Source organism: Lissotriton helveticus, chromosome 1_2 (genome assembly GCF_964261635.1).
Source record: "Lissotriton helveticus chromosome 1_2, aLisHel1.1, whole genome shotgun sequence".
NCBI classification, from domain to species: domain Eukaryota; kingdom Metazoa; phylum Chordata; class Amphibia; order Caudata; family Salamandridae; genus Lissotriton; species Lissotriton helveticus.
Window position 1 is genome coordinate 54222969 of NC_136058.1, and position 23432 is coordinate 54246400.

Consider the following 23432-nt stretch of genomic DNA (forward strand, 5'->3'; position numbering starts at 1 on the left):
AAGGGACTCACATCTGAGTATACCCTTCCACGCTTAGGGTGGACAAAATTATTTACAACAAGGGGTGGTGATGAACAGAGTCTCTGAATTAAGCAGAGTACTCTCACCCAGTCAAGAGATCAGGGCTAGATCCAACACCGTTTTTTAGCTCATTGCACCATCCCAGTTTCAGAACCTGGCTGTATGCAAATTAGTCTGTCCCTGGCCCAGTGCATCATGGGAACAGGGCAGACCAGACTACAAAAGCCACCCCCTTTTCTGTATCATTTTTGGCCACTATAGGTGTGGCAGGGTATACTCAGACATGAGTCCCTTTCTCACTGCTCCATCAGGATTCAAGCAAGCCGGGCCGAAGAGGCTGAAATGCCAGAAACCGGTCCCCGGTAGCTTGTCTCCTTTCTGGTGAAGAATTGGCTTGGTAGTTTGGTCTGCCCTGTTCCCATGATGCACTGGGCCAGGGACAGACTAATTTGCATATAGCCAGGTTCTGAGCTGGGATGGGGCAGTGAGATAAATAACGGTGATGGATCAAGCCCTGATCTTTGGACTGGGTAAGAGTGGTCTGCTTAATTCAGACACTCTGTTCATCACCACCCCCTTTTCTGTATCATTTTTGGCCACTATAGGTGTGGCAGGGTATACTCAGACATGAGTCCCTTTCTCACTGCTCCATCAGGATTCAAGCAAGCCGGGCCGAAGAGGCTGAAATGCCAGAAACCGGTCCCCGGTAGCTTGTCTCCTTTCTGGTGAAGAATTGGCTTGGTAGTTTGGTCTGCCCTGTTCCCATGATGCACTGGGCCAGGGACAGACTAATTTGCATATAGCCAGGTTCTGAGCTGGGATGGGGCAGTGAGATAAATAACGGTGATGGATCAAGCCCTGATCTTTGGACTGGGTAAGAGTGGTCTGCTTAATTCAGACACTCTGTTCATCACCACCCCCTTTTCTGTATCATACATGATGTACATGAGCACTCTTTCTTCTCATGACTCAATCCATGTTCAACCTGTTCTGTGACTTCGTCATATATCTGTTTCTGCTCAAGGTTTAATTGTTTCACCAAATCTTTTAAATTAATAACATCCTCTTGAGCTTGCTCCATAGCTCTTTCCACCCCATCCATGGCAGTGGCAGCTTCGTTTTGGATAATTGGTCCTCCTAGTGGATCCTGACTCAATGAAGCAGAACTCTGACTGTCTTGAGAACTGTCTCTCACAATCTCTGCAGCAATTGTTGCTTCTTGCTCTATTTCTTTATTCAACATTTGCAGATAATTTGGAAAAACAGGACATTCTATGGTATCCTTCCTTGCATTAAAAGAGTCTTCATAACCGAGAAAATCTCCAAGTAGTTCCTCTTCTGTACGCCATGGTTTAAAGAATTGCAAAAGAGCCAAATAGTAAAATTCTCTTTTGTCTGGATTTTCACAACTCAATTTTCGATGATTAATCAAATGACCTTTTCTCTGTTTCACTAGACATCCTTCACATCCAATGACAGCATTAATTCCATTATTGATATCTTCTCTGATGTTCCTCTTATAAATATAGCTTTGAAGAGACAAGCGTTCTCAAGGTGAGGACTTCTATTTGGATAGTATGTATCCAACATGTTTGTCTTCAAAATATCTGTACTTTCTGGTTCTTTCCCTGCCAAATACTCTATCTCTTGTACAGATTTCAAAAACTCGGTTTCGTGTTGCAGCAAGACCTAGACTTATCCAAATGATGGTTCTAGATTTGGCATAGAGACTTGCTGATGACAATCGATCAGAACATTCATATGCTACAATTTCTCGATGCGACAACATCTACAGACTGTAACTGTATAATTTCTTGCTTAGACTCTTTTCATGTGAAATGTCCTCCCACATTTCCTTCAGTTCTGTCTTTTCTTTTTTTGTGATGTAAGACGTCACATATCGAGCCACAGCAATAGAGTTGTCAGCAACAAATTGAATATCCATGTTAGCGTTCCACATGGACAAAATCACTGGGTTGTAGTCGTTGATGTACTTGGACTCTTCGTTTCTTTTTAAATTGTATCTATTTTTGGGTGATTTCCTCGTCACAGTATGTCGTAGAGAAGACATCAAATTATTGACTCTTCCTTTAGAAATCACTGGTCGTGGAAAGCCGAAACGACATTTTGTGTAGAACTTGTCCTTGTTTCTGAATTTTCGACGACAGTACTTTCCACAACGATGGGATTGAAAGCGTAAAACTTGTTGCCTTAAACTGTTTTCTTTGGTAGTTTTCGGAACAGCACATGTTGAATACTCTTCAATGAAGCTCATCACTGTCTCATCTGAATCTGTTCCAAATTTGGGTGCATCTTTAATCCACAACAACATATGTATATGAGGAGAGCTTGATACTCCAAAGAACACAGTTCTCCAGGTGTTTTGAATTCTATATTTTGTATATTTGCATTTCCCTCTCGTAGAAATTGAAGTAAGTCGTCCCATGCATACTCGGCACAGCTAAGAGTGAGGAACCATGTAGGAGTTCCTAAGTTTCTTAGCATACATTTCAATTCCCCATGACGACGGTACCAATACTCGTTTGTACCACGCTGACATGCCATGAGATTGATTAAATGAGGTTCCAAAATATTATCTTGCAGATTCACTTTCTCCATAAAGTCCCTCGCCGAAACATTTTGTAGATGTGCTCCACTTTTCAGTATATGGTTTACTGCATAAGAAAGCCCAGACAAGTCACTTTCATACAGTAGATGAAACAAATAAGGAATGCATTGACGAAACCTTGGATCTTCAGCATATAATATTACAGTTCGATATTCAGATGCAGGAATTTGAAGTGGCCGATCGTCATATCGTCCACCTCGACCTGTTGGAAATAAATGTGGAAAACATCGAGCTTCCAAACTTTCTTCCCATACACTAATGGGACTTTCTTTTGCTGCTTTCATTTGAAACAAGTCAATTGCATTCCCCATCACTTCTTTGGAATGCAAAGGATGAACAGTATGATGTTCATATATTTCTTCACTTCTAGACACATCAACTTTTTCAATTTGGCCAGCTGGACAATCACTGTCTTCATCTGCAGCTGTTTCCTCTGCTTCAACACATACATGTTTGTAGTACTCATTGTTTTTGACCAAATACAACGTTGCCTTTTTGACTTTCTTAACATCCACTAAATCTTGCCAGATTTTCTTACTCTTTGTCGGAACCCCATTAACTAGAATAACCAGAGGTTCCTCTCCCACTTTCTCTACACCAATGGTATCAATATGTTTCTTGCAATCTAGAGGCAAATAAACAACTCTTCCCTTTAATCCTCTCTGTAAATCTGAAGGAGGCAATTTCCCTATCTTAGGCTCCATGCGAACAATAGCCTGAAAAGGATGGACACATTGAACCAAAATAGACTCATATGTATTTAAATCCATCAATTCAGGAGAAATGTCTACCAACTCCAGATTATTATGAACAGCTCTAGCAGGCATTCTGTTTTGATTTAATTTATCATAACAATATTTACAAATACGCTGATCAGAACTCAAATCAAAACAATTCTCCACCCACAAATAAGTTGCAAAATCCTTCCACTCATAATTATTTATCTTTTCACTTTTTACGTATAAATCAACTAATCTAGTTTGATGCTTATAATGAGTTCGTCGACAACACACACAAGTAAAATTCGGCCTTTCACTTGATTTCACCTTAAACCTGGTAATTTCCTGGTCAAACTTTTCTGTACTTGAAATCTGTACATTGTCTTCCTCATTACCTTGAATTTCTGTCTCAATTTCTACACTGTCCTCTTTTTCACCAAAATAACAAATCTCAATTTCTTCACAAATCTTCTTCACATCTAATTCAGTTCCATGCAAAAGAGCACTGTTTAATTGTTTAAGCTTAAGTGCTGGACTTTTTGCATAATACAACATTCTCACTAATTTCCTCATTTTGGTATGATGCACTGCTAACATCCTAAAATGATGAAAAACACTCTGACAGACTTTTCTAGAAAGACAAGCCAGTAAATGCCCTTGCAAACCTGTGTTTTCTCTCACTCTGCAAGGATCTAAGTTTTGAAACAACTTCATTTTCTGCTTTAGACTTTTCTTACTATATGTACGTAAGAAATTACAAAACAAATCAATTGATTCCTGTCGCACACTAAGAAATACTACTACACTTCCAAGTGTACACTGGACCCTTAGTACGTCTCCCTAAAAATTCATCAGTTAACACCTCTTCTGGTTCTCTAGGCACAAGTTACTCTTTTTCAATCGGACAACCGTCTTTCACCTCATATGCTCGACCACTGGTGTCAACTGCATGCACTAAATCATTCTCCTGGAAGTAACTCTCCTCATTAAAAAATGGCTCACAACTTGAACTGTGCATCCATTCTCCTGAAAAAACTTTACAAAAATGTGTCCGATTAGTTACTCTTTTCCATCTACTGTTTGATTTGAAAACATCAATTGTCTTGTTAAGTGTCCTAATTCTATTGATTATTAAAATAAATAATTTTTTCTTAACTTCAAAAGCCTGATCAACAATCTTCTCTACACTTTTCTTTTTCTTATAAAAAGCAGCTCTCTGTTTACCTTTCCTAATGTTTTTTAACAAATTTAAAACCACCCTATTGCGAAACATTCGTTTACGAATGTCTCTAAACTGATTCTGCCTTCTATTCCTATACATATTATTCTCTCCTGCTCCAGTTGTAAGATTTTTTGAGGGTCTCTCCTTCCTTTTCAAATGTACTCTCTCATTCTCTTTTTCTACATGCTGTCCAACATTTTTTTTTATCTACATATGTTCCATAAGAAAGACTTAGTTGTCTTACCAGGAGCTTTGTTCCTGTTTTTTTAAGTATTTGTTGTCGAAGAGAGCTGTAATTCCGTTGCTGTTTTAGTTTTTTTGCGGTTATCATGTTTTCTTCTCCTTTGCCTTGAGGGCATCTTTCCTTACTCTTGAAATCTTGATTTCAATCTGTGTTAAAGAAAAAAATAGCACATTATAGACCACTATTACCAAACAACAAAGCAATGACAAAAAGCAAACGGTCTATTCAGGGTTACAGATCAGGTGAGGATTCTCCAGGGGTGCAGAAGAGGTGAGGCCTGTATTGAAGAGTGTAGTGGAAAAGAGCTCTGTCCACAGGTACAAAGAAGATGAGACCTGTGTCTAAGAGTGCAGTAGGCTATAGGCTTCATGAAGTGTAGTCCACTGCACTCTTACACACAGGCTTCACCACCTATGCTTCCCAGGAAAAGCCTCTCTCCCACTACAGTCTTGAACATAGGCCTCACCTCCTCTGTCCCTCTGGACATGCCTCACCTCATCTGCACAATCTACTTTCTAATCTGAAGTAACACAGGTGACATTATTGTGAAAGGATGAAATATATGTATTTAATCATGCAGACACTATTTATTCCTTCTCAAAAGTCTAAAAGTCATTCATTTTCCCCAAAATCGTTTTTGACATCACATTTAAGAAACACAGCACAGCACCTATGTACAAGCATTCCATGTCACTACTAAAACTTCACAATTTTACAAAATACATTTCCTCTATGCAACGAAACTCAATGTGCTTCCTACACTGAGTTAACACAGGTAACATCATTCTGAAAAGGTCAAATGTATTTCTTTCAGCATGCAAACACTATTTATTCCATCTCAAAAATGTAAAAGCCATTCATTTTCCCCAAAATCGTTTTTGACTTCACATTTAAGAAACACAGCACAGGTCCTATGTACAAGCATTCCATGTCATTACTGAAACCTCACTATTTTACAAAATACAATTCCTCTATGCAAACAAACTCAATGTGCTTCCTACACTGAGTTAACACAGGTAACATCATTGTAAAGAGTCAAATTGACGCCTGTGTCTAAGAGTGCAGTCGGGGATAGGCTTCATGAAGCCTTGTCCACTGCACTCTTAGACACAAGCCTCACCACCTATGCTCCCCAGGAAAGCCCTCTCTCCCACTACAGTCTTGAACAAAGGCCTCACCTCCTCTGTACCTCTGGACATGCCTCACCTCATCTGCACAATCTACTTCCTAATCTGAGGTAACACAGGTGAAATCATTGTGAAAGGGGCAAATTTATTTCTTTAAGCATGCAGACACTCTTTATTCCTTCTCAAAAATGTAAAAGCCATTCATTTTCCCCCAAATCGTTTTTCACATCACATTTAAGAAACACAGCACAGGTCCTATGTACAAGCATTCCATGTCACTACTGAAACTTCACAATTTTACAAAATACAATTCCTCTATGCAAAGAAACTCAATGTGCTTCCTACACTGAGTTAACACACGTAACATCATTGTGAAAAGGTCAAATGTATTTCTTTAATCATGCAGACACTATTTATTCCTACTCAAAAATGTAAAAGCCATTCATTTTCCCCAAAATCGTTTTTGACATCACATTTAAGAAACACAGCACAGGTCCTATGTACAAGCATTCAATTTCACTACTGAAATTCAACCATTATAAAAAAAAATGACACAAACCAACAGCAAAGAAACTCAATGTGCTTCCTACTCTGAGTTAACACAGGTAACATCATTGTGAAAGGGTCACATTTTTTTTCTTTAAGCATGCAGACACTCTTTATTGCTTCTCAAAAATGGAAAAGCCATTCATTTTCCCCAAAATCGTTTTTGACATCACATTTAAGAAACACAGCACAGGTCCTATGTACAAGCATTCCATGTCACTACTGAAACTTCACAATTTTACAAAATACAATTCCTCTATGCAAAGAAACTCAATGTGCTTCCTACACTGAGTTAACACAGGTAACATCATTGTGAAAGGGTCAAATTTATTTCTTTAAGCATGCACACATTATTTATTCCTTCTAAAAAATGTAAAAGCCATTCATTTTCCCCAAAATCGTTTTTGACATCACATTTAAGAAACACAGCACAGGTCCTATGTACAAGAATTCCATGTCACTACTGAAACTTCACAATTTTACAAAATACAATTCCTCTATGCAGTAAAAACTTTTTACCACGCATTATCAAAAAGCATGACACAAAGCAACATTAAAAAAACACAATTTGCTTCCAAATCTTCTCCATAGAGTATACAAGTCTCTATGTATATTAAATGAATCATTACTCACCTTTACAAATGCTTTAGGAGATTGAGAACAGTGTCAGACACACACACCAATATTTATTTAGCAGAGCAAAAGGTATGTACTCCAGGCACTGCAACCATGAATGGCACAGAGAACCTCTAATTCTACACACATATTGAACATGGTAACCAATCAAAACTCTTCCCTCTCTATTTTCAAACCAACACCCTTCCCCCCTCAGCCTTTTCTACCTGTTACCATAACAACTCCCTCCTCACTGAGCTCTCATGGTTAAAAGTTTATTCTACAATGTTGCAAATGAACTAAGCAACGATGTTTGACCTCTCAATACACCAGCTTACCTGCTGCAATCTTTCTTTAAATGACTTTTTCTTAACCATTCAAATTGCTTCTTTCACAGAACAGAACCATGCACCCTAACTTCCAGTTTTCAACTATCTGAATCCACCAATCATTGCTTGTGATTCAAGAGCACTGAAACTCCACAGTTTTTTTTTTTTGCAAACTCCTACTGTTCCAACTGCCATTTCATTCCTACACTTCATCTGATTGCACCAGAACCTCCTCTCACCATGTACTGTGTCTGGATTATTGGACCTAGCTACATTCACTGGGCTCAAAGGTATGCAGCTATCAGAAATTTTCACAACCTTGATTTACCAAATGTGCACATAAAATGGATTGGCCAAAGAGGATTGAGATGTCATCAATTGATACCATGGGTGAAAACCTTTCACCATCTGCCACACCCTGACCTTATAATTTTGCACTGTGGTGGAAATGACCTAGGCACTTTGACTGGGGTAGGTCTGGAAATGGTTTTAAAGGACACCTTTGGGCAATTGTCCACACTTTTTCCACAAACTGCCTTGGTATATTCCAATATATGTCAAAGACAGAAATGGAAGTGGTCCAACCAATTTTGTCCACAGATTGAGAAAGCAAGGAAACATGTGAATACATCTTTTTCTGCTTACATGAGAGACTATGGAATGGGTTCAATATACAACAACAACTTGCGTTACAACATGCAAGATATCTACAGAGGAGATGGTGTGCACTTCTCAGATGGGGGAATAGAATATTCCTCCTGAATTTAAGATTGTGCAATGGAACCTACTTGTAGGTACCTAAATCAGCCCCAGAACCCAAAAGCTCTTTTCAGGGCTACCCTACATCTGATCACTCACAATGATTATTTTACTCTAACTTTTTTCACTGTTTTTCACCAAAGTACGCTCCCCGGTGCGCGTACAGGGCGCTCCTCCCGCGAAAAATAAAAAAAAATTCTTTTTGTTTTGCCCTATGTGGGTCTCCTAAGCCCCCCTCAGAAAACCTAGGGGGTCAGGGAGTGTCTACCGTGCCCCTTTTTACCCATTCCCAATGTTGTTTGTCCTCCATCTTGTGTCTCAATTCTTCCGAAACACAAGATGGAGGACTCCCGTAGCGCTGCCGGTACGCGTACCGGGGCGCGCACCGGCAAGCGCTCCCAAAAATTTTTACAAGTTAATTTACATAAAAACCACTGGAGACACTTTCACCAAATATAGAATAGGCCATACTACATACCAATCCCTACCATTTTCCCAAATTTGGCGGAATTCCATTGAGCCATTTGAGCTGTAGCATTGTCTAAATATCCTGAGGTAAATTACATGACAAAAACACATCTGAAGTGTTAGAATTTACAACCAATTAAAATGTTACTTTCATTTTCTACTTTTTTTCCTGACATTTGATTGGTTATGTACATGAATATAAATGAAAACTGAGAGGGAAACACGGTCATTTTGACTACAACTACCTGAGGTACATCTTGAAAGGATTTTCGCATTTTTTCTTCTTCACCTCTCTGTAAAGTAAGTTGATAATTTGTAAGGGGCACTTTAAGTTAATTTGTAAAAACGTTTTCTGATAGTTATTTACTGTCCCTCTGCTATAGTTATAGATAGAGATAGGCTCCTCTGTTATATTTATGGATTGACTTAGGCTTCTCTGCTATAATTATGAATTTACTTACGCTTCTTCACAGGCACTTTTTTATATTTCTACTTCTTGCCTGTTAACATACACTGCCCAAAGTTAACTTCACTGTTAAAAAATCAGAACTACCTGTCTGAACTTAAACCCAACAGTGCCCTAACTCTACTGATATAGTTATTTTTTATGCAATTTACAGCATAAAAATGGAAGGGGAGCAAGAAAACATCAATCTTTCCTTCGAGATTACATATGAGGAGATTCTTAATGAAGATTTTGTTGAAGAAGATTGTATGGATCAGTCTTTGGATCAACAATGTATTGAATGTTTACAAGATATAGAAACATGCATTTTTGAGGAGATTCCAGATGATCTAAAGCTGGAAGTTTTATTGAACTATGAAAATTCTAACCAATACATTTTTATTTAATAATTAAAAATTGTTTGAGACATTATTCATTTTTATATCTAATTCATGAAGTACGACCACAATGATTATGTTTATATTATAGTATAAAGTGAAACTTACAGTATACTCTGCAATTTTAAAACATCATAAGTGAGCAGGGTAGACTACCCATGACCCCCTAGGTCTTCTCAGGGAGTACTTAAATGATTTATATTTATATTATAGTATAAAGTGAAACTTACAGTATACTGTGCAATTTTAAAACATCATAAGGGAGCAGGGTAGACTACCCATGATCCCCTAGGTCTTCTCAGGGAGTACTTAAAGGATCTGTTTCTGCTTTCCTGACAGACTATGGTATGGATTCCATATACCACAATAACTTCTGTAACAACATGCAAGATATCTACAGAAAAAAGGTGTACATTGAATTTAAGACTCTGCATTGGTACCTACATGTTGGTACTTAAATCACCCACACAACACAACAACTCTATTCAGAGCTACCCTACCTCTAAGCACTTTAAATTATTATTTTACTGTTTCACTGAGTTTTCCCCATGTGTGGGGGGTGTGTGGGGGATGGTGGGGTGTGTCTGTGAGGTGTGTGTGTGTGTGTGTCTGGGGGGTGAGGTGTATAGGTGTGTGTAGGTGTGTGGGGTATGTGGGTGTGGGGGGGTGTGGGTGTGTAAGGTGTGTGTATGGGTGTGTGGGGTGTTTGAGTGTAGGTGGAGGTTTGGGTGTGTGAGGTGTGTGTGGGAGGTGTGTGGGTGTGGGGGGTATGTCTGTAGGATATGTGTGTATGTGTGGGATGTGTGGGTGTGTCTGTGAGGTGTGTGTGTGTGTGGGGGGGGAGGGAGGGAGTTGTGTGTGTGGGATGTGTGGGGTGTGTCTGTGAGGTATCTGTGTGTGCGGGTGTGTGTGTGTGTTTGGGGGGGGTGAGGTGTGTGTGTGGGTATGTGGGGTGTGTGGGTGTGGATGTGTAAGGTGTCGGTGTGGGGGTGTGGGGTGTTTGGGTGTAGGTGGAGGTGTGCGTGTGTGAGGTATGTGTGGGGAGTGTGTGGCTGTGGGGGTGTGGGGTTGTGTGCATGTGGGTGTGTATGGGACGTACTTGTAGGTACCTAAAACAGCCACAGAACCCAAAAGCTCTTTTCAGAGCTACCCTACCTCTGATCACTTAAAATGATTATTTTACACTAATTTTTTCACTATTTTTCCCCAAAGTACGCTCCCCGGTACGCTCCCCGGTGCGCGTACCGGGCGCTCCCCCCGCGAAAATTGAAAAAAATAAATGGTTTTTTTCACCCGCGGGACCCTTTTATGGCCCCCACATCAAACCTAGGGGATCAGGGGGGTCTACCCTGCCCCCTTTTGGTTATTTCGCCCTTTGTTTTTGCCACCTCTTGTGTCTCGATCCTACCGAGACACAAGATGGCAGCCGCTCCGGACTGTTTGGAATGTTTACAGACACCCGAGAGCCAATCAGCTTTCCGTGCGCAAGTCACGTGGCGCACCCGGAGCGCTCCCCGGTGCGCGTACCGGGGCGCGGCTATAGATATATATATTTTTTTGAACCTCAATTACTCAAAATCCTCTGGAGCACATATCTTGAGACATAGCAAAGGCACATCGGGCTACCAGTCCCTACAATTTTGCCAAGTTTGGTGAAAATCCATTCAGCCGTTCGAGCTAAAAGTGAGTCCGACCGCCCTATGGAAATTAACATGGGTAAAACATGTTTTGGGACCCCCCTTTTATCTCGGCCCCCGGTTGACGGATCCCCCCCCAAACTTTCAGGGAAGGACCGGAGCGCCGCGAGGCAAAGTTGAGGAAAATTTCAGGCAGATTCCTCAACCGGCGCCAAAGTTATTCCCAATAGAATGTTGCGATTTCCCTATGGAAAACAATCCTAACTATAACTACCTACTGGCGACCTCCAGTAGGTAATATATATATATATATATATATTCCCCCGGTATAGTTAATTCAGCTAACTATAACTCGCGCGCCCGCAATGCACTGCTGATGACGTCACATATTACATCACTCATGACATGGTCAGTGACATCTATCATGACATCACTGATGACATCTCAAATGACATCACTGATGACATCACTGATGACATCATCCAGTGAATGTGTGTCTTTCTGAAAAATATATGTTTTATATATGTATATCTAAAGGTCGATGGAAGAAAAAATGTGTAAATAAGGGGTAGATGTATCAACAATTCGCTTTTGCGATTTCTTAATAGCAATTTTTAGCGGATCGCTATTTTGAAATCGCAAAATGCGATGTATGTATTTTTTTGCGAGAATTCTGCAATTCCTTAAATTTTGCAGAATTTTCTGCGTTTTTTTGCGATTCCTTATTTTGCGAATTTCACAAAATAAGAAATCGCAAAAAAGCGTGAATCTGCTAATGCTGGAAAAAAACTAATTGAGTCATAGTCAGGAACTGCTCTTGATTAGCAGCACCTGCTTGCCTGAGCCACACCCAGTGGCAGTTAGAATCTTGTTAGGCTGGAGAGAAGACCTGTTTGACTGCAGTATGGAGCCAGAAAATTCTGTAGGAGGTGCCTCAGGTGAAAAAAGGAAGAGGAAGCAGAAATTTTCTGAGAGAGAGGTGGAGACACTGGTTGAAGAAATGGCTTGCAACCATGAATTGTTATTTGGTAAGCAAGCCAAGAATGTTCCAGAAGTGAGAAAGAGGAAGATATGGTTGGAAATTCAAGAAAAAGTTAATGCTGTGGGAGTCATACCAAGATCCATCGATGAGCTGAAGAAGCATTGGTATGATATGCGTCTGAGGTCCAAAGAGAAGCTTGCAGAGCGACTTAAAGAAGCAAGTAAAACTGGTGGAGGAACCTCACAGGTAGACCAGCCAACTCCACATGAAGAGCTAGTGGAAGCAACAATATTGCATGAGAGTGTCAGTGGAGTCACAGCCATTGATAGTTCAGAGCCAAGACATGCAGAAAAAGGTAAGAAGGATGCATGATTGTTTGCATTTTTCTGGGTCATGTATGTTGTTTTTGTTAGGAAAGTGTAACATGCATCAATTTAAATGCATTGAGGATTTTTGTCTTGTAAATGTTAGACTTTATCCTCTTTAGTTATGCATTTTAAAAAACATTTGACATTAATAGGCTTATTTAATTATTTAACAAAATAACAATGAGCAAATAGACACACCAAAGGAGTGCATTGGTGGTTTGCAGTTTTTATTGGTAAGAAAACAGACAGACAGACAACCATCTCATGTGCCTCTCTTTTCATTCACAGAACATCTTGAACATTCAAATGATGTTTTTGAAGCCCAATCTTCACAAGAACATAACATATCACCAGGTGAACTTGTTAATGAGGATGAGGAATCCATTGCAATTGTGAGATCCAAAAAGAGAGCTGTTGCTCCTTTACAACCTTTCCTGGATACAGATGAAGAACCTGAGGGGTTAAGACAAAGTGCCCTTGAGTCATTGCATGAAGATGTACATTTTGAAAATATAAATTATTCTCCAAGAAAAAGAGCTTACTCTTTAAATGCTGCCAGACCTAACAGGGGTGATGTTACAGACATTTCAAATGTTTTTGGAGGGTTGGAGCAGAACATGCTGAAAGTGCAGGAGAAACAGCACAAAGCTTTAAGATCCATTAATGGACAACTCTGCAAATTAAATAAAAGCAATGCCAGCATGGGGGATGGAGTGAGGCGAATGGCAGACTCTATGGATAGACTGTGTGTTGAATTTGAGAAGTCTGAGGCAAACAGAGTGAGGGCTGCACGCAGACAGGATAACAGAATGCATAAATACTACTGGGCAATCAATAGACTGTGTACTGTCACGGCACAGAGCAATAGGCGCAGTATTTCAATGCAGCGCATGGTGAGCGAATGCACAAGGAATGTTGCCAAAGGCCTTGATAAAGTTTCAAATGCTTTTGAATTGCTAAAGACCAGTAACACAGGGGCTAGTGCATTTTTTGAGCCTATAGAAACAGAGGACACTGGAAGTAGGAGTAGCAGCAACCCTACTCCAACATCAGACACCAGTGACCACAGGAGTCATGTCACCCAACAAGCATCTGTGAGGAGCAGTGGGGCAGGGCAGCGCAAAAGCAGCAGGCAGGGCAAGAAGTAGATTCTTTACCTCAAATAAACAATTTATAAAGTATTTTACAAACATTGTTCACACAGTTAGTAATGAATGTCCTGTGGAGTAACAGGTTCAAATTTGCAAGTTTCAATGTTACTTCAATTTTTGGTTACAAGAAGTAAAACTTTGGAAACCTAAAAACAGTTGTCATGCTTTTCATTCTTACCTAAAAGTAATTAATAGTGATTTCTGCACGTCTTTGATGTCCTGCCACAGCTCCTACCCCTGCAGCACCTCTTCTTGGGAGAGGTACATCATCATTGTCTGAAGATTCAGGGTCACTTACATCACATGGTGTTCCTTTTCTCATTGCCATGTTATGTAACATTGCACACCTTGTGACGATTTTGCAACACAAGGATGGTTTATATTGCAAAGAACCTCCACTTTTATGAATTCTTCTAAATCTGCTTTTTAATATTCCAAAAGTCCTTTCAATCACTCCACGTGTAGAGCGGTGAGCCTTATTGTATCTCCCTTCATGAGCATTTGTAGGATTGAGGTAAGGGGTCAAAATGAAATCATGTGCAGCATATGCACTGTCACCTACAAAGTAATATGAGAAATAGTTTACTTTCAGGAATGCCACTGGTTATCATTGTGAATGTGGAAAATGTGAATGAAGAATGCACTTACCAAGAAGAAATCCATCTTCAAATTGCCCAGCACTCAAACGTCCATGTAATCCACTGTGTCTGAACATGTATGAGTCATGAGTGCTTCCTGGGTACTTTGCCACTATGACAGTAATTATATGCTTTGCATTGCACACCATTTGAATGTTTAAAGAGTGGTAACCTTTCCTATTCCTATAAACATATTCAGTTGCAGCAGGAGGAGCAATGCCAATATGTGTCCCATCTATGCATCCAATTACATGTGGGAAATGAGCAATTTGATAAAAATCCAATTTTGTAATTTGAATATCTTGTGGTAAGCTGGAGAGGTAAATATGATGGTGCAGCCTACTCATCATTGCATCCAGGAAAACTCGAAAAAATTGTGAAAAAGCACTCTGAGACACTCCTTCAACCTCAGCAATCACCCTTTGAAATGATCCAGAAGCCAGAAGATGCAGGGAACACAGAACCTGCACATGAGTAGGTATTGAATGGGTTCTGTGTGTTTTATGCTCCAAGAAAGGCTTCAATTCCAAAATAAGGTCCAAAATGGTGTGTGGATGCAGTCTATATTTCTCAAAAATGTCTTCTTCAGTCTGCGGAAAAAAGGTAATCCACAGTCTGAAAATCCTCTCCTGCCTCTGTCTCCTCTGTGCAAGAGCTTGAATGCGCAGCTTTCTAGCTATCAGGTAAAGTGCAGCCATTGTTCTTTTGAAAAAATCAGTTGGAAATGTTTTTATACTTTCAAAATGTTTAACACCTGCTTGAAGTTAGTGTTAATAGCAAATTCTTAATTTGCGAATTTCCGATTTTCGCAAATTGCGATTCCTTAATACATCTTACTGCGATTTGCACACTTGGGAATACATATTTGCGAAATTCGCTATTTACGAAACATGCAAAATAGAGAATCGCAAACAAATTTGCATGTAAGGAAAAATCGCAAATAACAAATCGCCAAAAAAGCGATTTCTAAATTTGCGATGCGAAAAAATAAATACATCTTGAAATTCTATTTTCTTGTCGCAAACGGGTAATTTTTGCGATTCGCACCGTTTGCGACAAAAAAAACGTTGATACATCTGGGCCTAAGTGTCTAAATGGATGCTTTTTTTTGTAAAAATTATTGTATAACTGACTTATTAAGTGTATCTTAGTGAATACATGTATTAGCGAGTAATGTTTAAATATGAAAATATCTGTATCAGTGTCTCACTTTATGTATAAGTGGCTGCTTGGGTTGATGACTAGCTACGTGAGTGTCGATATGGGTTATTAGTTGGTTTTTAGAGTATCAGTATGAGTGTCTGTATGGTTTGGTGGGGGGTATTACTTACCGCATAGATGCATGAATGGGTGACTCACTGTTTGTATGTGTTTTGAAGACAGCATGTGTGCAGGACTGTATGGGTAGATGAGTGTGTGTATGGGTGTGTTAGTGAGTGAATCACTGCCTCAATAGTATCTTTATGAGTAACTACATATGTGTTAATCTAGTATATGTGAGTATTGATGTATATAAGTGAGTATATGTGAGAGCGAGCGATTGTAAGAGTTCCTGTATAAATAAGTATGTGTTTCTATAAGTGATTGTTTAAGAGAGTAAGTATGTGTACGATTCTGTAGAAGTAAGTGTAGAGGTGGGTGTATAGCTGTATATGGAAGTAAATGGATGTTTGATAGTTTATTTGCATGTGTGAGTTTGTGCGTGAGTAACTCTATAGATGAGTGTCCGTGTGTAATAAGATGTTTGGTGTATGAGTACATATGATGAGTGAGTACATGTATGAGTGCCTATATAGAACTGTTAGTGAATGACTGGATGTGCATGTCGATTTTGGAATTACTGAATAGGTTGTTCTAACTGGAATTGGTATCTCCATTTTTTTGAAAATTTTAGTTTCTATTTTTGAATGTGTGTATCAAGGGTTATATTACGCTGAGACGAGGTCTGCCACTCTTTCACAAGGATGATGTCATCAGTGATGTCATCAGTGATGTCATTTGAGATGTCATCAGTGATGTCATGAGTGGTGTCACTGACCATGTCATGAGTGATGTAATATGTTACGTCATCAGCAGTGCATTGCGGGCACGCGAGTTATAGTTAGCTGAATTAACTATAACAGGGGAATTTCAATGGTTTTGTATGAGTGAAATGTCCAGCTAACTATAACATGTGTGAAACCTATGTTTTTTTCAGTGAATTTCCAAGGTTTTTTAAATGCTAAGTCCTAACTATAAGGTGTGTGAAACCTATGGTTTTTTCAGTGAATTTCTAAGGTTTTTTAAATGCTAAGTCCTAATTATAAGGTGTGTGAAACCTATGGTTTTTTCAGTGAATTTCTAAGGTTTTTTAAATGCTAATTTTTAACTATAACATGGCTGAAACCTATGGTTTTTCAGTGAATTTCTAAGGTTTTTTAAATGCTAATTTTTAACTATAACGTGGCTGAAACCTATGGTTTTTTCAGTGAATTTCAAAGGTTTTGTAAATGATCATTTTTAATTGTATTAATTGTTATATTTTTTATACTGATTTACTACATTATTTTAAACTATTTATTTTTAGATATTTTACTTTTTAAATTGCATTACACATTTTTAATATAAATTGAAAAAAATGTTTTAAAAAATATTGAAATTGTAATATATATTTTTTTATTTAATATTTTTTTATTTTATATATATTTTTTATATAGCAGGCAATGATATCATATTGAAAGAAATTCAAGTTACTGGTAAGTGCAGCTCAATTTACTTTTCAGGAATAGTAGTGATCTAGATTGGGGAATTAATTCCTCTTCAATCCTGAGGTCCCCTGTGAACCAACTAGCCCACCAGGTACCTCCAGGATGTCCCAGGCAGCTGTGTTGCAGAGAGTCGTTCAAAGGGCACGCCCCCTTTTTACAACACTCTGCAACACAGCTCCGTGGCGCTTACTGGAGATACCTGTTGGACTAGTTGCCCCCTAGGGGACCTCTGGATTGAACAGGAATTAATTCCCCAACTTAAAACGCAGCTCAGGGCATGTTTGCACTCACATCACCTCCAGCCCCGCCCCCTACCTTCACCACTGTGCTAATGCGCCCTGTAGAGTGTTCTAAGTTGGGGGATTAAGTCCCTTTGCATACTGGGGGTCCCTGGGGCCAACTAGCCTACCGGGAACCTCCAGTATGCACCAGGAGGCTGCGTTGCAGAGACGTGTAATGAGGCCACGCCTCTTTTTACACCTCTCTGCAACGCAGCCGCCGGGCACGTTTGCCGAGGGGGAACTAATTCCCCTTGCATACTGGGGGTCCCTGGGGGCCAACTAGCCCTCCAGGACTCTCTACTATGCGCCAGGGGGCTCCATTGCAGAGAGGTGTAATGAGGCCACGCCCCTTTTTACACCTCTCTGCAATGCAGCCCCCTGGGGCGTTTGCAGAGGGGGAACCAATTCCCCTTGCATACTGTGGGTCCATGGGGGCCAACTAGCCCACCTGGAACCTACAGTATGTGCCAGGGGGCTGCGTTGCTTTGCCCCGGGGGTGGTGGTCCCCGGGGCAGTGTGGGGGGGATTGGGCCCCCCCACACTTCTTTTTCACTATGCCCCCGGGATTTGGTCCCCCTGGGGGGTAATTTGAAAAAAAGTAGACCGTGTTTTAAAAAAAATGTGGGGTCAAGCTGTTTCTACCCTACCCCCTTATTGCGTTCAACATGTTTGTTTTTCTGCTTTCTTGTGCCTCGGTCTACCGAGCACAAGATGGCTGCCAATTCTTCCTGGTTTGGAGTGTTCACAGCCAATGAGCATGCAGCTTGTACTCGGAAAGGTACGCGTACGGTACTCGTACAGTACTCGAACCCCGCAATTTTTGTCAAAAAAAAAATTGGGGGGGGCCTTGGGGGTCCAGGCCTAGGGGGTCAGGATGTTTCTACCCTGCCCCCTTTTTGCGATCTACACGTTTGTTTTTCTGCTTTCTTGTGCCTCAGTCTACCGAGGCACAAGATGGCTGCCAACACTTTCTGGTTTGGAGTGTTGACTGACAGTTGACAGCCAATTAGCATTCAGCTCGTGCTCGGGAAGGTATAGAGTACAGTAAGCTTACAGTAAGCTTACTGTACTCGTACGGTACTCGTACATCCCCCGATGATTTTTTGTCAAAAAAAAAATTAGGGTGGTGCTTCGGGGTCCTTGTGGGACCCCCTGAGCAGGCCTAGGGGGTCAGGGTGTTTTTACCCTGCCCCCTTTTTGCGTTCTACACGTTTATTTTTCTGCTTTCTTTTGCCTCAGTCTGCCAAGGTGTGGAGAAGTGTGGTTCACTGGTTAGAGGCGGCAGACCCGTAAGCAGAGAACGGCCCGGGACCAGGGTTCGATTCCCGACGCGGCAGGGTCGTGGACCAGTGTCAGCGGACTCGATAATTCTCGCCTCGGTGCCTACTCTAGTCAGAAACCACACTCGGCAACTCTGGGCATCAGCTTGCCTCATCTTCACAACGGCCCCCCCAGACCACCGGGGATGCTTGGTCGCACCTTAGAGATACCCATCAGGGACCATCTCTCAGGGTGAGCCAGGACGGGTTCCCCAGCGGTCGAAGCGTTGAGATACTCCTCCGGGAGTCGATTCCTAGCGCTATATAAACCCACAATTAATTAATTAATTAAAAAGGCACAAGATGGTTGCCACCACTTTCTGGTTTAGAGTGTTGACAGACATTTGACAGCCAATTAGCATTCAGCTCATGCTCGGGAAGGTACAGAGTACAGTAAGCTTACAGTAAGCTTACCATATGCACCTCTAGATATACGTATGATTTTACTTTTGATTTTCTCAGGAACTACTGAACAGATTTACACCATTTAACAAAAAGGCCCATCTGCGAACAAAACTCTACCTTTTTGCCAAGTTTGGTGTAATTCCTTTCAGCCGTTCGGGCTGTAGCCCCGGCTAAATGTCCTATAAGAAATTGCATCGGGAAAACACGGTTTGGGACCCCCTTTTTTCTCAGCCCCCGCTTCACGATTCACCTCAAACATTTCAGGGAAGGAGCCGAGCAGGGCAGACCATCTTCTTGGAGAAATGTGCGAAGATTCGTCCACCGGCGCCAAAGTTATTCCAAATGGAATGTTGTGGATTTCCTATGGAAACTAGGTTTTAACTATAACTACCTACTGACGGTCGTATATATATATATGTATATATGTCTCACCAAATGCCCGAAAGCAGCAGGGACGCACACAATGCAGATGAAAAACCATACGGCTTTTATTTAAATCAGGCAACTTGCATTCCAATCCTTTTGGTAATTATTTCAAAGACCTGACGCGTTTCGAGGTGCTGTCCTCTTTCTCAAAGGTCTCTCTTCACATAATTGTGGCGCAGGGAGTCGTGCGAGAAATCGAGTGGGATGGAGTACAAGAAAGCTAAAGAAGAGATAAAAAAGCTACTATCCAGGTACAAGAGGGAGGGTCTAATGTCATCAATGGAATTTTCATTCCTACATGCAGAACATCCAGTCATCCCAATCTTGTATCTTGTATCTAATCCCAAAAGTACACAAGATGACGACGCCGGTTCCTGGGAGACCCATCATTTCGGCGATCAACAGTATGAGTGAGCACATCTCTCAATATATTGATTATTTTTTACAAGATTTAGTGAAACACCTTCCTAGTTGTATAAAGGATACTGGTGACTTTCTCAACAAACTAAATAGTGTACAGTGGCAGGAAGGGTGGTGTTTAATAACATTGGACATCGAATCACTGTACACTAGTATTGATCACACAACAGGGATAAATGCCATTCAGTATTTTCTAGGCAGAAAATCTTGTGAATAGTACAGTCACAATCGAATGTTGTGTGACCTGGTGAGCTGGTGCCTCAACAATATTATTTTCATGTTTGGGAAGGATATTTGGAGACAAAAGAGAGGTGTGGCTATGGGATCCTGTTTCTCCCCCAGCTACGCATGTTTACATGTAGGCTGGTGGGAGGAACAGGTCCTGAAAGCAGCTCCTAACTTCAATTTTGTACGTCATTGGTTAAGATTTATTGATGATGTCTTTTGTGTGTGGGAAGGGGATGAAATCAGTGCAAAGGAGTTTGTGAAAGACTTTAATGTCAACAACTGCAATTTATTTTTACATCCAATATTAGCCAAGGTAAAGTAGAACTTTTGGATGTTCAGATCACTGTGCAGAACCTCAGACTAGAAACTACTTTGTTTCGAAAAACCACTGCTGGCAATAGCAATCTACACGCCAGGAGTTGGCATCCAAAACAGTTGATTGAGAGCATTCCGTACGGGGAACTACTGTGATTAAAGAGAATTTGTAGTTTGCCTTCTGAGTTTGGAAATTGTGCCAAGGCCACGGTGGAGCGACTAAAATTGAGAGGATACAACCAGAAAACTTTATCTAGGGCCCTCACTAAAGCACAGGAAAGACCAAGAGAAACCCTGCTTATTCCCAAGGACCTCAATGAGATAGATGATGATAATACCCCTAGACTCATCACAACATTCAGCAGACAGGAAATGCAGATTTAGTCAATAATCAAGAAAAATTGGCCAATTGTCCTGACTGATGGGATTCTTGACAACAGGTTACCGACGATGCCTACCATTACGTTTAGGAAAGCAAGGTCCATGCGTAGTCAACTGGTAAAAGCCAGCCCGGAATTCGGTATGAGCGATTCTTGGCTAAGACCTAAAGAGGGTTTTTTCAAATGCTCATCATGTCGAGCGTGTACGTTTGGAAAGAACACAACCCAATATAGTACTCCATTTTCCCCAGATCAGATAGCCATTAAAGGGAACTATGGCTGCGGAACTGAGTTTGCTGTTTATGTTCTGACATGCACCTGTGGTTTACGGTACGTTGGTAGTACGAAGCTGCAGGTGCACGTCAGAATATTGCAGTATCTCAGGGCGATCGTCAATAACGACAACTCATATCCGGTCGCCAAGCATTTTGAAGCAATGCACGGCAATGAGTTGAGATGCCTTTTGTTTTTTTGTAATTGATGCAGTGATGCCCCTCAGACGAGGTGGCGATCGAGAAAAGCAGCTTAGGAAACTGGAGACACGATATATTCTAGAATTGGACAGCAAGAGTCCAAATGGGTTGAATAGAACAGAAGACACATCATTTTTTGTAAATAGTGCTGGTGTCCAACATTCATCATATGAGATCAAACAGATAAACAGCTTCTAACAATATTGAACTAGAGAAGTTCAGCAGCATCCCTGGCACACTTACTACCTTTATGTAAATCTTTTTTTATACACTGTGGGTTTTAGAAATAAGTTTTTTAGGGTTTTATCTAATTATAACATAGATTGTTTTTAACATTCCTATATATTTTTAGAGGACTGATAAGCACTTAAAGCACTTTTTCTAGGATAGATTGCATGATTTGCACATAGATGACGATAGTGATACTCATGGTGGATTAGACAAAAGGAGCAGGAAATGGATATCTGCCTGTTTTGCATTTATGCAGTTATGAAATTGTCACTATACAGTTGAAAATATATGTTCATCATCCTTTTTCATTGACGTTTACATTGCGAGAAATTTGCACACTTCTCATATTGTTATACATATTTTGCACAATAGCAGTTAGCGCTGTATTATTGAATTTGAGTATGTAGTGTGCAAGGTAAATGCCAGTAATGTTTTTATAGAATTTTATGAAACATGACATGAATTAATACTTTTATAGAAACTGATATATAACAGTTTATTGGACAATTTTGTATAGAAGCATTGCACTTGTCACTTTACTCAAGCATTGATGCTGAAATATTAAGTGTGTTTATAGTTACAAAGTCACTATATTCTTTATGTGTAATTGTTGAAGCATACAAACTGTGTATACGGAAGGGTCAAAGTGAAATCCCCATAGAGTATTTTGTCTATGGCTACACAAGCGATCATATGACCTACAGGGTGTGTAGCGCTGAGCAATTATAAACAAGTATGGCTGACGCGTTTTCCACTGTGTGAGCAAGGGCACTTGATGCTCGAAACGCGTAACAGAGGAAAGATTCAATAAACAACTACCTGCAAATCTGTTGGGTCCACTGATTTCATTTCACCCACCTGGGAAGTGATGGGATCGTGAATTGCTAATATATATAAATTGTATACACATATATTGTATACACATATACATATACATATTACCTACTGGCGGTCGCCAGTAGGTATATATAGTTAGGATTTTTTCCCTATGGGATTTTTGAAAATTCTATGTCTAATAACTTTGGCGTTTGTGGACGGAATTGGCTGAAATTTTCTGGAAAATGGAACATTTTGTTTCTGAGCAGCCCCTGAAAAGTTGGGGGGGGTTCGTCCAGGGGGGGCCGAGAAAAAAGGGGGGTCCCAAAACGTGTTTTTAACATTGATTTTTCCATAGGGCGGTTAGCCTCATTTTTAGCCCGAACGGCTGAATGGATTTGCACGAAACTTGGCAAAATTGTAGGGACTGGTAGCCCGATGTGCCTTTTGTAGGTCTCAATATATGTGCTCCAGTGGATTTTGAGAAATTACCGTTTAAAAAAAGATATATATCTGTAACAGCGGACCGGGCAGCTCCCCGGTTCGCGGACCGGGGAGCGTACCAGAACTTCGCGTAGCGAAGCTGATTGGCTTTCCGGTGTCTGTCAACATTCTAAACAGTCCGGAGCGGCCGCCATCTTGTCTCTCGGTAGGATTGAGAGACAAGAGGAGGCCAAAACAAAGGGGGAAATAACCATAAGGGGGCATAGTAGATCCTCCGTGACCCCCTAGGTTTAATGTGGAGGCTTTAAAAGGGCCCCGCGGGGCAAAAAAAAAAATTTTTTTTTGTTTTTTTTCGTGGGTAGCGCCCGGTCCGCGAACCGGGAAGCGTTCTGGGCAGCGTACTGCAATGAAAAATGAATGAGAGACTTTTCAAATGCAGTATGTTAATTGATTGTTGGTTTTGTTGATTATTTTTTATTTTTTTAACTTTTTTAAGCAATTATTTATTATTGTGATTGTGGTTGAAAATGTAATAACATTTCTAACATTTAACTAGTTTATTAATTACATATAAAAATGATTAAAGACTCAAACAATTTTTTAATATTACATACAATTTTATTTTTCGGATTGTTTTTCAAAATGTATT